We start from the raw sequence: 14,287 nt of genomic DNA on the forward strand, positions 1-14,287 counted from the left end.
GATTCATTACTGGTAAGGTCAGTTCTTCTCAACTGATATATACATTCAATGCAGTCCCAACCAAAATCCCAACAATTTATTTTCTAGATATCAATAAACAGATTCTGAAGTTTATATAGGAAGACAAAAGACCCAGAATAGTAAACACAATACTAAAGAATAGGAATAAAGTTAGAGGACTGACACTACCTGACAGGAAACAAGGCAGTGTAGTGCTGGTAAAAGAATAGATGAATACGTCAGTGGAACAGAATAGAGACCCCAGAAATAGATAGACCCACATGAATATAGTCAACTGATCCTTGACAAAGAAGCAAAGATAATATAAGGGATAAATGATAGTCTTTTCAACAAATGGTGCTGGAATAACTGGTCATCCACTTGCAGAAAAAAGATGAATCTTGACAAAGACCTTACATTCTTAACAAAAATTAGCTCAACATGGGTCATAGCCAGTAAAATACAAAACCAAAAAAGTCCTAGAAGACAAAATAGGGGAAAAGAAAGAATGATCCATGAAAGTAAAAACTGATAAATTGACCTTCATTAAAATTTAAGATCTTTGCTCTGTGAAACGCACTGTTAAGAGTATGAAAATACATGCCATAGACTAGGAGAAAATATTTGCAAAACATATATCTAGTACAGAACTTATATTGAAAATATATAAAGGACTCTTACACTGAACAATAAGAAAACAGCCCAGTTAAAAATGAGCAAAAGAACTGAAGAGACAGCTCAGCAAAACAGATAAGATTGCAAATAAGCATGCAAAAAGATGCTCAACTCGTATGTCGCTAGGGAATTGAAGACTACAGCAACAATGAAGTATCACTACACACCTATTAGAATGTCCAAAATCCAAAATGTAGACAACACCAAATGCTAGTAAACATGTGGAGCAACAGGAATGCTCATTTATTGCTGATGGCAGTGCAAAATGATATAGCCACTTTGGAAGACAGTCAGGCAGTTTCTTACAAAGCTAAACATAGTTTTACCATATGATCCAGCAATTGCACTCCTCGGTATTTACCCAAATGAGTTGAAAACTTATATCCACACAAAAACCTGCTTACAAACACTTATAGCAGCTTTATTCATAATTGCCAAAACTTGGAAGTAACCAAGATGTCCTTCAGTAGGTGAATGGATAAACAAACTGTGGTACAGCCTATGTGTCTATCCACACAATTGAATATTATTCAGCAATAAAAAGAAATGAGTTATCAAGCCATGATAATACATGGAAAAATCTTAAATACATATTGCCAAGTGAAAGAAGCCAGCCTTAAAAGCTACATACTGTAAAATTTCAACTATATGACATTTTGGAAAAGGCAAAACATTAAAGAGAGTGAAAAGATCAGTGGTTGCTAGAGGTTCAGGCTGGAGGGAGGGATGAACAGGTATATAACAGGAGATTTTTTAGGGCAGAGAAACTATTCTATATTATACAATAATGGTGGATATATGTTATACATTGTCAAAATTCATAGAACTGTAGAACACAAAGAGTGTGCACAAATGCAAGCTATAGACGTGAGTTAATAATAATATATCAATATCAGTTTATCAGTTGTAACAAACGCACCACATTAAAGACGTTAATAATAAGGGAAACTGGGGTGGGGGATGGGGTAACTCCGTTGAATTTTTTTGTAAATCCGAAACTGTTCTAAAATAAAGTTTATTATTATTATTATTTTTTTTTGAGATGAAGTCTCACTCTGTCACCCAGGCTGGAGTGCAGCGGCACGATCTCAGCTCACTGCAAACTCCACCTCCCAGTTTCAAGTGATTTGATTCTCCTGCCTCAGTCTCCCAAGTAGCTGAGATTACAGACACCTGCCACCACACCAGGCTAATTTTTGTATTTTTAGTAGAGACGGGGTTTCACCATGTTGGCCAGGCTGGTCTCGAACTCCTGACCTCAAGTGATTCACCTGCCACGGCCTCCAAAGCACTGGGATTACAGGCATGAGCCACCGCGCCTGGTCTAGTTTTTTAAAGATGAAAATACCAAGTGGTGGTGGGGATAATGAGCAGCTGAGACTCTTACACACTGCCGGTGGGAATGCAAAATTATATAGCCACTTTGGAGAACAGCTTGACAATTTCTTATAAAGTTAGACATTTACTTTGCATATAACCCCAGGAGTCCCCTTCTAGGTATTTACCTAGCATAAATAAAAATATATGTGAAGCAAAAACCTGTACAAGAACATTTATAACAGCATTGCGACATGGCTAAATAGTGGGAAAAAAACAAATGTCCCTAAACTGTTGAATGAATAAATTACTCAGCAATAATAAAGAATAAACAATAATGAAAATATGCAAAAACATGGATGAATCCTAAAAGTAAGTGCTAATTAGAAGAAGCCAGACACAAAAGACTACATACCAAATGTTTCCATTGATGTGATAGCATAAAAGAAACAACACTTTGAGGACAGTAAACCTAAGACCTAAAACCATAAAATTCCTAGAAGAAAACCTAGGCAATACCATTCAGAACATAGGCATGGGCAAAGACTTCATGTCTAAAACACCAAAAGCAATGGCAACAAAAGCCAAAATTGACAAAGGGGATCTAATTAAACTAAAGAGCTTCTGCACAGCAAAAGAGACTATCATCAGAGTGAACAGGCAACCTACAGAATGGGAGAAAATTTTTGCAATCTATCCAACTGACAAAGGGCTAATATCCAGAATCTACAAAGAACTTAAACAAATCTACAAGAAAAAAACAACCCCATCAAAAAGTGGGCAAAGGATATGAACAGGCACTTCTCAAAAGAACACATTTATGCAGCCAACAAACATATGAAAGAAAGCTCATCATCGCTGCTCATTAGAGAAATGCAAATCAAAACCACAATGAGATACCATCTCACGCCAGTTAGAATGGCAATCATTAAAAAGTCAAGAAACAACAGATGCTGGAGAGGATGTGGAGAAATAGGAACGCTTTACACTGTTGGTGGGAGTGTAAATTACTTCAACCATTGTGGAAGACAGTGTGGCAATTCCTCAATGATCTAGAACTAGAAATACCATTTGACCCAGCGATCCCATTACTGGGTATATATCCAAAGGATTATAAATCATGCTACTATAAAGACACGTGTACATCTATGTTTATTGTGGCACTGTTCACAAAGACTTGGAACCAACCCAAATGTCCGTCCATGATAGACTGGATGAAGAAAATGTGGCATATATTCACCACAGAATACTATGCAGCCATAAAAAAGGATGAGTTCATGTCCTTTGCAGGAACATGGATGAAGCTGGAAACCATCATTCTCAGCAAACTAACACAAGAACAGAAAACCAAACACTGCATGTTCTCACTCGTTAGTGGGAGCTGAACAATGAGAACACATGGACACATGGAGGGGAACATCACACACTGGGGCCTGTCAGGGGATGGGAGGCTAGGGGAGGGAGAGCATTAGGAGAAATACCTAATGTATGTGACAGGTTGATGGGTGCAGCAAACCACCATGGCACATGTATATCTATGTAACAAAACTGCACGTTCTGCACATGTACCTCAGACTTATAGTATAATAAAAAAAAAGAAAAGAAAAAGAAAACAGATAGATGGTTTCCTGGAATTGTAGGTAGAAGAAAAGAACTGGCTGCAAAGGGGCCCAAAAGAACCTGTTATAGTAAGGGAAATTTTCTCTATCCTTATTGTGGTGGCACCGGTGGTAGTGGTTACACAATCATATACATGTGTCAGAACTTAAACTGTACACTTACAAAGGGTAAGTTTTATTTTATGCTAATTATACATTAATAAATCTGACTAAAAAATAAAGTTACCTGGGACTAAATCTAATATGTAAGAGTATTATCAATAAATTTACCAACCTTCATCAAAGGTTGCAAAAAGTCCTGAATAATGCCAAGATATAACATATTCATGAATAGGAAATCTCTGTGAAAAGGATGTCAATTCTTCTTCAAATCATTCTACAGATTCAATATAATTTCAAGAAAAACAAACATTATTTTCTTGTAATTTGATAATTTTGTTTTAAAATTAAGGTAAGTGAGGAAAGGACCAAAAATAAGATAATCCAGAAAAAACAAGAAAAGTGGTGTGAGTGTGGATGAAGGCAGTGAACAGTAACTTGACTTTACAAATATCAAATTCGTTATAAAGCATTTGTAAGTAAAACAACACAAGTGTAGACAAATAGATTAATGAAACACAATAGAGAGCCTAGAAATAGACTCAAACACGTATAAAAATTAGGCAATGTGGGCCGGGCGCGGTGGCTCACGCCTGTAATCCCAGCACTTTGGGAGGCCGAGGCGGGTGGATCACGAGGTCAGGAGATCGAGACCATCCTGGCTAACACGGTGAAACCCCGTCTCTACTAAAAATACAAAAAATTAGCCGGGCGTGGTAGCGGGCGCCTGTAGTCCCAGCTACTCGGGAGGCTGAGGCAGGAGAATGGCGTGAACCCGGGAGGCGGAGCTTGCAGTGAGCCGAGATCGCGCCACTGCACTCCAGCCTGGGCGACAGAGCGAGACTCGGTCTCAAAAAAAAAAAAAAAAAAAAAAAAAAAAAAAAAAAAATTAGGCAATGTGGTGGAGTTTGGGGTCTAAACTAGTCGTGTATAAATGATATTTAAAACAAATAGTATTTTACATGGAAAAAAAACTGCTTAATATTTTACATCACATACAAGAATAAAATCCAGATGGATTAAAGAACTAAGTGTAAAGAAAATTTCTTGAACTCTTCAACAAAATTTTGGAGAACATTTTTTATGATCATAGCATCAGGAATATCTCTTAAAGCATGATACAAAAAGCACAATTCATGGAGGAAAAGATTGATAAACCTGACATGAAAATGTAAAACTTCTGTAATGATAAAGGACCCCATAAACAAAATAGAAAGCGAAGTAACATTATAGAAGCAGATATATGCTATATATATCACAAATAATTAGTATCCAGAATATATAAATAAGTCTTATGAATCAGTAAGAAGAAGCAACTGAATAGAAAATTCAGCAAATGTGAGTGGCCCTGAGTGTCACGTTTGGAAGGATGTGGAAAGGAATGAAACGGGGGCTAGACACAAAGAAAGTTAAAGTTTATATATAATGTTTTATTTATTTTGTTAAAACATATCAAAAGCCAAAACGACAAAATGCTAACAGTTGTTCACTCTGAGTAGCATATATGTGGTTACTTGTTCATTGTTTTGAAAGATTCTCTGAGTTTCCCTTAAATTTCCAAAATAAAAAAAGGGAAAAAAAACAAGAAAATAACTTGTAAACTATACATTTATAATAATAAATTTCAGCAAAGTGAAAAAAATAGAAGTTAAAATCATAAATACTAATTTTCTGCATAATCAATTAGCAGAAATAATGGTAGAAAGATCCCCTTCACAAAATTAAGAGCATAAAATAAATGTTACTGCTACCCATTCTATACAGATAAATTTAGGCTTAGAGAGACTACACAGCTAGTAAGTAGAAGAGCTGAGGTAATAAAAATTATTTTAAAGCTACAATAATATTTAAACTTTGTAACTAGGACAAGAAGAGACAGACTAAAAGAAATGAAGAATAGATAAATTCCAAACAGAATCTATTATATATTACAATTTGTATATATTACAGAACAGTGGGAATGAATGAATTATTCAGTGTTTGGTGCTATGAAACAATTGGCAGGGAAAACAATTTAGAAAATTACCTCACACTACACAGCAAAATAAATTCCAGAGGGATTAAACATAAGCAATAAAAACTAAAACAAAATTCATTTAAGCACTTATCCAATTTTGAATGAGGAAGAAATTCTTAAACACGAATTCATCAGAAGAAATTACAAATGAAAAGATAAATATAATTACATAAAATTAAGATTACTATGCATAAAAGTCAATTTAAAATGTAAACTTTTAAATGTAAACATTTAAAATGTAAGTGGGAGAATATTTTCCCTACATTTGACAGAAAGACGTCTAATGGGTCAACTAAACATACATTGCCCATACAAATTTAAAAAAATGTAAGTTCTTAATGGAACATGTACAAAGATCATAAATAGATGTTTATAGAAAGGAAACAAAATTAATCAAGAAATATAAAAAAGTATTCAATCTCATTATAATAAAAGAAACACATATTAAAACAGTAAGGTACCATTTTGCCCCTATCAGATCGGTAAAAATTTTAAAAGAATGACAATGGCCAGCACTGTCATAGGTGTATGAGCAGTAATCAACAATCTTATGCAGTAGAGTGGAACACCTTCACATAGATATCAAGAGCCTTTAAAACGTTAGTATCTTCAGGCCCAGTAATGTCTTTCATAAAAACTCATCTTAATAATTCATTCAACAAATATTTAGTAAGTATCTACAATATGTCAGACCTTATTGTAGGTTCTAGCGGATATAAGAGTGAACAAAATGGAGAAAAAAATCCCCGGGCTTGAGGGACTTACACCCTAAAACAGGAATCCAAACAATAGATGTAATGTATCTAGTCTATCAGGTGATGACACAAACCAAAGGTTTAAAAAAGTAAAGCAAGAAAGGGGAAGAGTGAGTGTTGGAAAAGATGGGTTTGCATTTTTATGTGAGATCATTTAGAATTCAAATGTGACATTTGAATAAAGACCTAAAAAAGGTGAGGTTCAAAGAAGCAAAAATAATTTAAATGATCAATATGTGATCTGTCATACAATTATGGTAGAAATTGAAAACTGAAAAGTATGCAGCCATTAAAAATTGTTTGAAGGCTGCTGAACGATGTGGGGAAATGCTCACAATATAATACCAATGAAAAAGCCAGATCAAAAATAGTACATATAAGATGTGATCCCGATTATATAAACACAGAAACACATCTGAAAGGAAATACAGCAAGGTATCTCTGGACTAGGGATTTGGAGGTGATTTTTTTTTTAATGTCTCTTCATTTTCAAAATTTTCTGTAATGCGGTTGTTTTACTTTTATAATCAGGAAAAAACAATGTAATGGTAGATATTACAATCTTAAGGTATATTAGAAAATATACTCAATTTTTTAAATGGAAGTGCTAGCCATCCATGCTTAAAGTACTGGGTCCCGTTTTGGACATCATATATTAAGAGGGATACTGAAGACAGAAGTGTCTACTGTATAAGTTTCTCAAAATATATATCACATAAGCTCAAGAACTAGCAATATATAGACTGAAGAAAAGATGAGAAGAACAACCATGGTTAAACATTTGAATGGCCGCTACAAGGAAGGGGAACAGCAATTACACAGTATTGCTACTGCTCCAAGGTGCAAGACCAATAGGTTGAATTCAGAAGATAGATTGCAGGTCAGTATGAAGAATAACTTGCTAACAACCAAGCTGTCTGTTATCTGGTGGTGTTAAGCAACCTTTCCTGAAACCATTCACACTGAAAACAGATGACCATATGTACTGGGTGATAAGACTGCCATCACATGATTGCTAAGGGCCCTGCCATTTCTGAACTCCTCTTGTACTATTTTGAAAAGTTATTTTATGCTATGGTCACTTACATAATTCCATCTCCATCCACCTCCCCCCCTTCCCTTAAAAAATATATATAATACCTGTGTTTTTTAAGAAATCAGTTTTTAAAGAGAAAAGTACCCTTCAAAATATACATCCTGGAGATTTTTATTCCCCCTTCTGTGTATATTCAGGAGACATATTTTGTGCAGACATCAGTATGTTTAAAATCATGCTTTTAAGTATAAAAATGCTTTTATATTACCAACTAGTATTTCCCTTCACATACATCTTCCCCCCAGGAAGAGACTACCGGGACCATTACATTTCAGAATGAGATAATCACCTTGCGTGTATTTAACAGTATTATGCCCCATCTTATTCTCAGTGACTTTAGTTTATTTCAAACCAGCAGTAATAGAAATACCACCTAATATCCAACTTTACTATATATTTTACAATACAGTCAGTTCTTTCCTTAACTCTCAGGACAGTTACAATTTCAGTCACCTCAGGAATAAAAAAAGGAAGGTGCATTTCAATGACCCCTTCCAAAGTCTGTGAATACTCCCACCAAAATTATCAACCTTCAGAATTCTGTATAAAGTTATTAGTGTTGCTTATAGAAGTGACCAAACCTGAGCTACCTGCACAGAACCATGATAACACAATATAGAGCAGAACATGAACTATAGAACCTTACAGCTTGGAGGCTCTTTCTAAATATCTTAATGGATTCATGTCAGTCACCCTATTCAAAACCCTTTTCCAAACCTCCCCCCACCTTATTTTACAGTTATGGAAACAGGCTCCAACAAGACAAGTGATATGTCACAACAAACCGAGTATCCAAGTCAGGACTAGGCTATCAGAAATCCCATTTTAAGAGGGATTTTTAATATCAAATTCTTCATATTTTTTTATCAAGTGCCTCTTCCTATAAATTGCTGAATAGAGAGAGTTGGAGGACCTGGGAAAGGCACTGGGTCTTTGTGAATTTCAGTTAAGCTACATGACATATAACCTAGTTTTTAAGTAAGTCACTGCTCCTGTGGACATGAGCCTGGAGGGACCCTTCCCTTCCCTTACTATTGCAGCACAGTCATCTGCCAAACATTTGCAAAATGCGTATGCACCATCCAACTGAAGTGTTGGTAGGCACTGTGACCATCACAGTGGGAAGGACTGTTATAAACCAGATATCATCTATCACTACTCAACTCTGCTGTGAAGTTTAATAATGCTGACCACACCTTTCTCTTTAAAGCGGTACATTTTCCTCTACATATGAATCACAATTTATGACTACATAGTTCAGTGGTCTGTCGAATAATGTCTATCTCACCATCTAAACCATGAGCCCAGGATGGCAACAACTTTGTCTGTTTTGCTCACCATTATATTCTCCATGCCTAGTAAATGTTATGTATGCAAGAAATAAATTAGAAGGTGCCTCTCCTCTCTTGGCACCTTCATAACACTGTACTCTTCTAATTTTCCTTCCATATCCCTGACTTTTTCTCCTTTGTAGCCTTCACATAAGGTTCATCGTTCTCCCCCATATCCTAAAAAAAAAAAAAAGCATTCTTCAAAGTAGCACCCCTGAATCTCTTTTATTCTATTTCAAGTATTGAGAGGCAATGACTCTCAAATCACTCTCTCCTACTGACTTCTTTCCAGAGTTCCAATCCCATATTTTCAAATGTGCTCAGTACCTTTTACTGGGCTACAACAATATTACTACCTGTGTGGCCTCAGGCAAATCAAGTCACTCACCCTGTCAAGATGGGTTTGCTCATCCACAAAATGAGGGAGTTGCATCTCCTTTGCATATAAAGTCCTAATTTTCCCATCTAGCATTCAGTATGATTTACAGTCAAGCCCTCCATCTATCTTGCCAAACACATCTCACGTAAGTATTTCTGCATACACTTTACTCCAACACAACTAGCCTCTGAATAGAATACCTTTCCCATCCCCCAATTCTGCATACTCAAAGTTTGTCTCATCTTCAAAGCTCATTTCAAATGCCACTTCCAGGAAGGTGTCTTTGATCTCCTTAAAGCCCTTTGCTTCTCTCTTATGGGTGTAGATCTCATCTCCTAATACTATAGTTGTTTGTCTATTTCTTCTCTTTCCTACTTGACTGTGTCATCTTGGAGGGCAGAGGCTATTCTTAAATAATCCTGTATCTCCCACATTATCTTTGGTTCATCATAGGCACTTAGTAACCTTATATTGAATAGATTCCATTTAAGCCATGTCAGTTATCCTGCTCAAAGCCCTTTAATCAGTCCCACTCTTTCTAGAATAAAGACCAACAGCCTTATAATGGCCCACTCCAGCAATCCCTTCAAAATAAAATTGAGATACCAAGTAACCCTCTGAAGTAGTCAAGTTGGCTTTCTATCCACTGTAAGAAATTTTTAAAATGGGATGAATCCTGTTTCCCCAATGCAGAAGAAAGCCCAAATTACCTTTCCTTTATTGAATGTATGGCCCCACAACTAATGTCAAATGGTTCATTCATTTATTTAAAAAACATCTGTTAAGCCTCCTACTCTATGTCATATACTAGGCTAATGGCTAACGGTATAATAAACTGAACTGATACAGCCCTTCACCCACTTGGAATATATAACTGAAAGCGTAATTTGTAGAAACTCTAAGGAAATTAAGAGTTTTAAGAAAAAACAAACATTTTATCTGTCACAACACATAAACAATGCAACTTTGTGTAAATGTTAAATTCTTCATTAAAGGAGATATTTAACTGTAGGGTAAAAGATCATGACAGGTGATTTAGAAATTAAAGCTGGGTCTAATTTGGGCCTCTTAAATTAGATGGGCAGGTAGCCTAGACCAGTGCACTCAAAATGTAGCCCGCCAAATCAGTGCCTGTCTGTGAACTTTTATTACCAGGCAGTAAGGACCAAAGTACAGAAGTCAAGAGTAAGCACTTAGAAAATGTTACAGCAATTTGAAAAAATCATTTTATGTCTGTAGAATCTAATAATACAAATGCGGGCTTATCTTTTGTATGTCTTTTCTTTCATTTTCTAGTAATTCATGGTTAATTTATTTTACTAAATTAACAGTCTTCTGTGATGGATTAGGAAACAAACAAACAAACGACAACAAACATTTTCCTTCACTAGGGGAGTTTGACCAGTACTCTACTAGAGCTTTGCTACTTGAAGTGTGGTCAGTGGAACAGCAGTTTCAGGATCACCTAATAGCTTGCTAAAATGCAAAATCCGAGGCCCCTGCCATAGACTCTCTGAATCACAATTCGCATTTTAACAAGATTCCCAGGAGATATTTTTACACATTAAAGTTTGAGAAGCACTGGCCTAACGATTTCCGAAGCCTCTCATAACTCTGAAATCTTATAATTTACTTCAGATAGAGAATTTCAGAGTTGAAAGACCCTCAGAGACACAGTCCATCTCAACATCTTACAGATGGAAAAACTGAGGCACATGGAGGGGAAGTCGTATGTCCAAGATAATCGGCAAATCATCTGAGCTAGGAATGGAACCCAAATTTGCTAACAGCCAAGTCAGTGTTCCATTCTAGCAACCACATACTCACCCCTTTCCACCCAGTCCCACTGTATTGTATCCCCTCAGTGATGTAATTATTCCTGAGGTGTTTTCTGATAAAACAATTTATTCTTCTACCTTCTGCATACTGTATGAACCTTGAACTACCACTATTTCAAATGTGGTACTTTTCTCCATGAAATTAGAAAATTTCATAATTTTCTTTATGAAAATTCCTGCCACTCAAATCTTCCCACACGCCTATTGTCCGGATGCCATATAGACATTCTGGGGGCTTTAGAAGGACTAGTACTAACCAATTTCTGGTCTTTAGGAATATGAAAGCGACCTTCCTTGCCCCCATCAGTCCAGTTGACACCAGATAGCAAGCTCATCCAAGGAAGAGAATATACACTATCAGGGCTGCTCTAGAAAACTCCGTAGGGTCAATTTGTGGCTAACAAAACAAGTGGGCTATTAGGCCATATTAAGAATAGTCTAATTTCCAGCATGAAGTAAATGATAATCCTTTACTCTGTGGTCTTATTGGATCCAAGGGTTAAGAGGGAGGCATGATTGCTGTCTTCAACTAACTGAAGAACTATTATTAAGAAAAAGCAAATTTGTTCCAGATAGTCCCAAAGAACCAATGAATATAAGTTACTGGGAAACAGACTTTGGCTTATGATGGGGAATACTTTCTGACAATCAGAGTTGCTCCATGACACAAAGAGCCACCTAATGCACTCTCTGTCACTGCAGGGAGTTCAACTGGAAATCAGTCAACAAATTGGATGCTTAGGATAAATTCAAGAACTGAGTAGAGAAATAAAGCTTAATGAATGACCTTTTGGGCTCCTTCCAGTTCCAAGGTTTTAGTATTCTAAAATTTTCGGCACAGAATAACTCCAAATGCTCAGGAAATAAGAATGAGGTCTGTTTTTAAAAGGTGCAGTTTGGAGCATGTTGGGTGGATGAGGCTATAAAAAGTGAAGTACGATTTTCAAGGAAAGGAAGCTGACCAATGAAAGTCTTTTGGGCAGCCCCTTCCGGAAATCCAGGTGAAGCCTGGCTCCAGGCTGAGTTCCTGTTACTCTACACAAAAGCCAGGCCACTACTTTCCAAAAAACCTTGCCAAGCCACACTGTACCTATTGTATCTACACTTGCCTAACAGACAAAGGTGCAAAATTCTCCCCAAGAAGGCAGTAGTGCTTCATGGTTAAGACCACGGATTCTGGAACCAGGTTGCCAGTTTAATTTCCAACTGAGACATTTAATTGCTCTGTAATCTTGGATAAGTTACTTAACCTCTCTGTGCCTCAATTTTGTGAGTAAACCAAAGATAATAATAGCGTCTGTTATTCAATGCACTATTCTGCTACAATAATTTAATGAAGTAATACACACCAAACACTCAGCCCAGAATCCAAAATATACTACATACTCGATAATTTTAGCAATTAGTATTAGGGATGTCAGAATTACTACCACAGGCACAGCAGCGTCACTCACTTAGAAAGCTCCCATCAAACAATTGGATCCCTTCCCCTACCAGTTCAGAAGGGCTATACTACAAGAGCCTCAATCAGTCTTTGCAGAGCTCCAGACAACCAGAACTTGCTGACTCTCAATAAGCCAAACTACTCACGTTAGTAATCCTACCTCATCACCCTGCTTTCCATAAATCCAACAGCCACCCTTCCCCCAGTCCTCTTGCCCATGCCACCCGCAGCCACAGCCACAGCCACAGTCAGAGGAGCAACAAACTGGGAGGCCAGTTGCAGACAAACCATCAGGTGTTTCCTCCCTTCCAAGGACACAGCTGGACTTAACATGATGCCTATGAGTGAGATGGGGTGGGGTATCTCAATCTCTGATCTAGGATGTCAGCTCAATTATCTGGAATTGAGGGTGGGCAGGCAATGGAGCTTCTCGCCGGGAAACAAGGCAAACCTCCCAAGTTTGTGGAGGAAGTCAGGCCCAACCCCACAGTGAGCCCCTCAAAGGAAGGGGGGAGGGCTCAATCTGCTTTAAAGGAAGCAGTTATTTACAACTTTCTACTCACTTGCATGTGGGGGAGGTAATGGGGAGATGGGGAAAGAGGCTGCAAGGTACCCTCCTTCTTTCTTATTTCCAGCAGTGAGAAGCAGCTGCGGAGAAAGAGTTAAAGAAGGGAGAAAGCTCCAGCCATTACTCCATCCCTGGTGCCTAGAGCTGTCTGGGGGGTCATGACAGTGCTGTCTGCTTTGGCTAGGGGCCACTCCGTGGCTTTCTGCAGCAGCTGCTGGGGCCCCCCAAGCAATTTGCAAGGTCAGTGCTGACCTGCTTCCAAAGAGGAACAAAACAATTCACTGACAATGAAGCAAATCACGCATATACCACATCGCAACCCCCCTTCCTCAAATCGGGTTTTACCCCAGTGTCTCCCTGCTCAGATGCCGCCTCTGGGCTTCCACCAGCCCCACTGGGGAACCCAGGATAGCATCACAGCTGCAGAGCATGCCTCGCCTCCCGGCCAACCCAAGGAGACTCTCAGTACGGGGGAGAGATGCTATCGCTAAAGGAGACCTGAGCTTGGGGGAGGGGGAAGAAGGAACATCAATGTTTCTTACCGAGCTCTACAGTCTGAGCGGAGAGGAGAGAAGGATGAATGAACTGAAACAAGTTGGAGGTTGAGCCCTGACAGAGCTCGGCTTCTGGCTTCTTCTTCTCTCTCTGGGTCTCTCTCCTGGTCCCTCTCTCGGTCTGTCTCTCTGGTTTGCTCGCTAGCTTGCGCGCGCTCACGCTCTCTCGCTCTCTCGCTCTCTCTCTCTCTCTATCTGCCTCCCTCCCTCTCTGTCAGTTTCTCCCTCCCCTCCTCCCCTCCCCTTCTCCCCTCCCCCTTTGCTGGCTTTAGGTTCACCACTGGTGCTTAGCACGCGGCTGTGCTGGGGCTCTGAATACAGTACTGCAAGGCTTTAGATGTGGTTGTTTTACAAAATACTAAAGTAGTATTTTATTCCTTAAGGCATCCAACAGAGAAATAGAGGGAAGCCCAGAGAGAAAGGGAGGAGCAGAGGAAGCAAAGGGAAGAGAAAGAGAGCAAAAGGGTATGAGCGAATAGGAGGATAAAGGAAGTATGGGTTACTGTAGCTGATGTGTGATGCTTACTTGCTGCTCCCAGACTGAAGAGTGAGCTTCCTCCTTTTTCCCTCTGTCTCCCTTATATCCTTATGGGCG

At 38.2% G+C, this 14,287-nt stretch overlaps 1 protein-coding gene across 1 annotated transcript in view; it reads right to left on the bottom strand.

The window, feature by feature from the left end:
* The window catches only part of GABRA3 (gamma-aminobutyric acid type A receptor subunit alpha3), a 269,861-nt gene extending 256,011 nt beyond the window's left edge, over nt 1-13,850 (bottom strand). The window contains exon 1 of the mRNA XM_016947548.3: nt 13,681-13,850. The gene's annotated coding sequence lies outside the window, so the exon portion shown is untranslated. The remainder of the gene's footprint in view (nt 1-13,680) is intronic.
* Nucleotides 13,851-14,287: the final 437 nt, after the last annotated feature.

This window comes from Pan troglodytes, chromosome X (assembly GCF_028858775.2).
Source record: "Pan troglodytes isolate AG18354 chromosome X, NHGRI_mPanTro3-v2.0_pri, whole genome shotgun sequence".
In the NCBI taxonomy this organism is placed as follows: Eukaryota; Metazoa; Chordata; class Mammalia; order Primates; family Hominidae; genus Pan; species Pan troglodytes.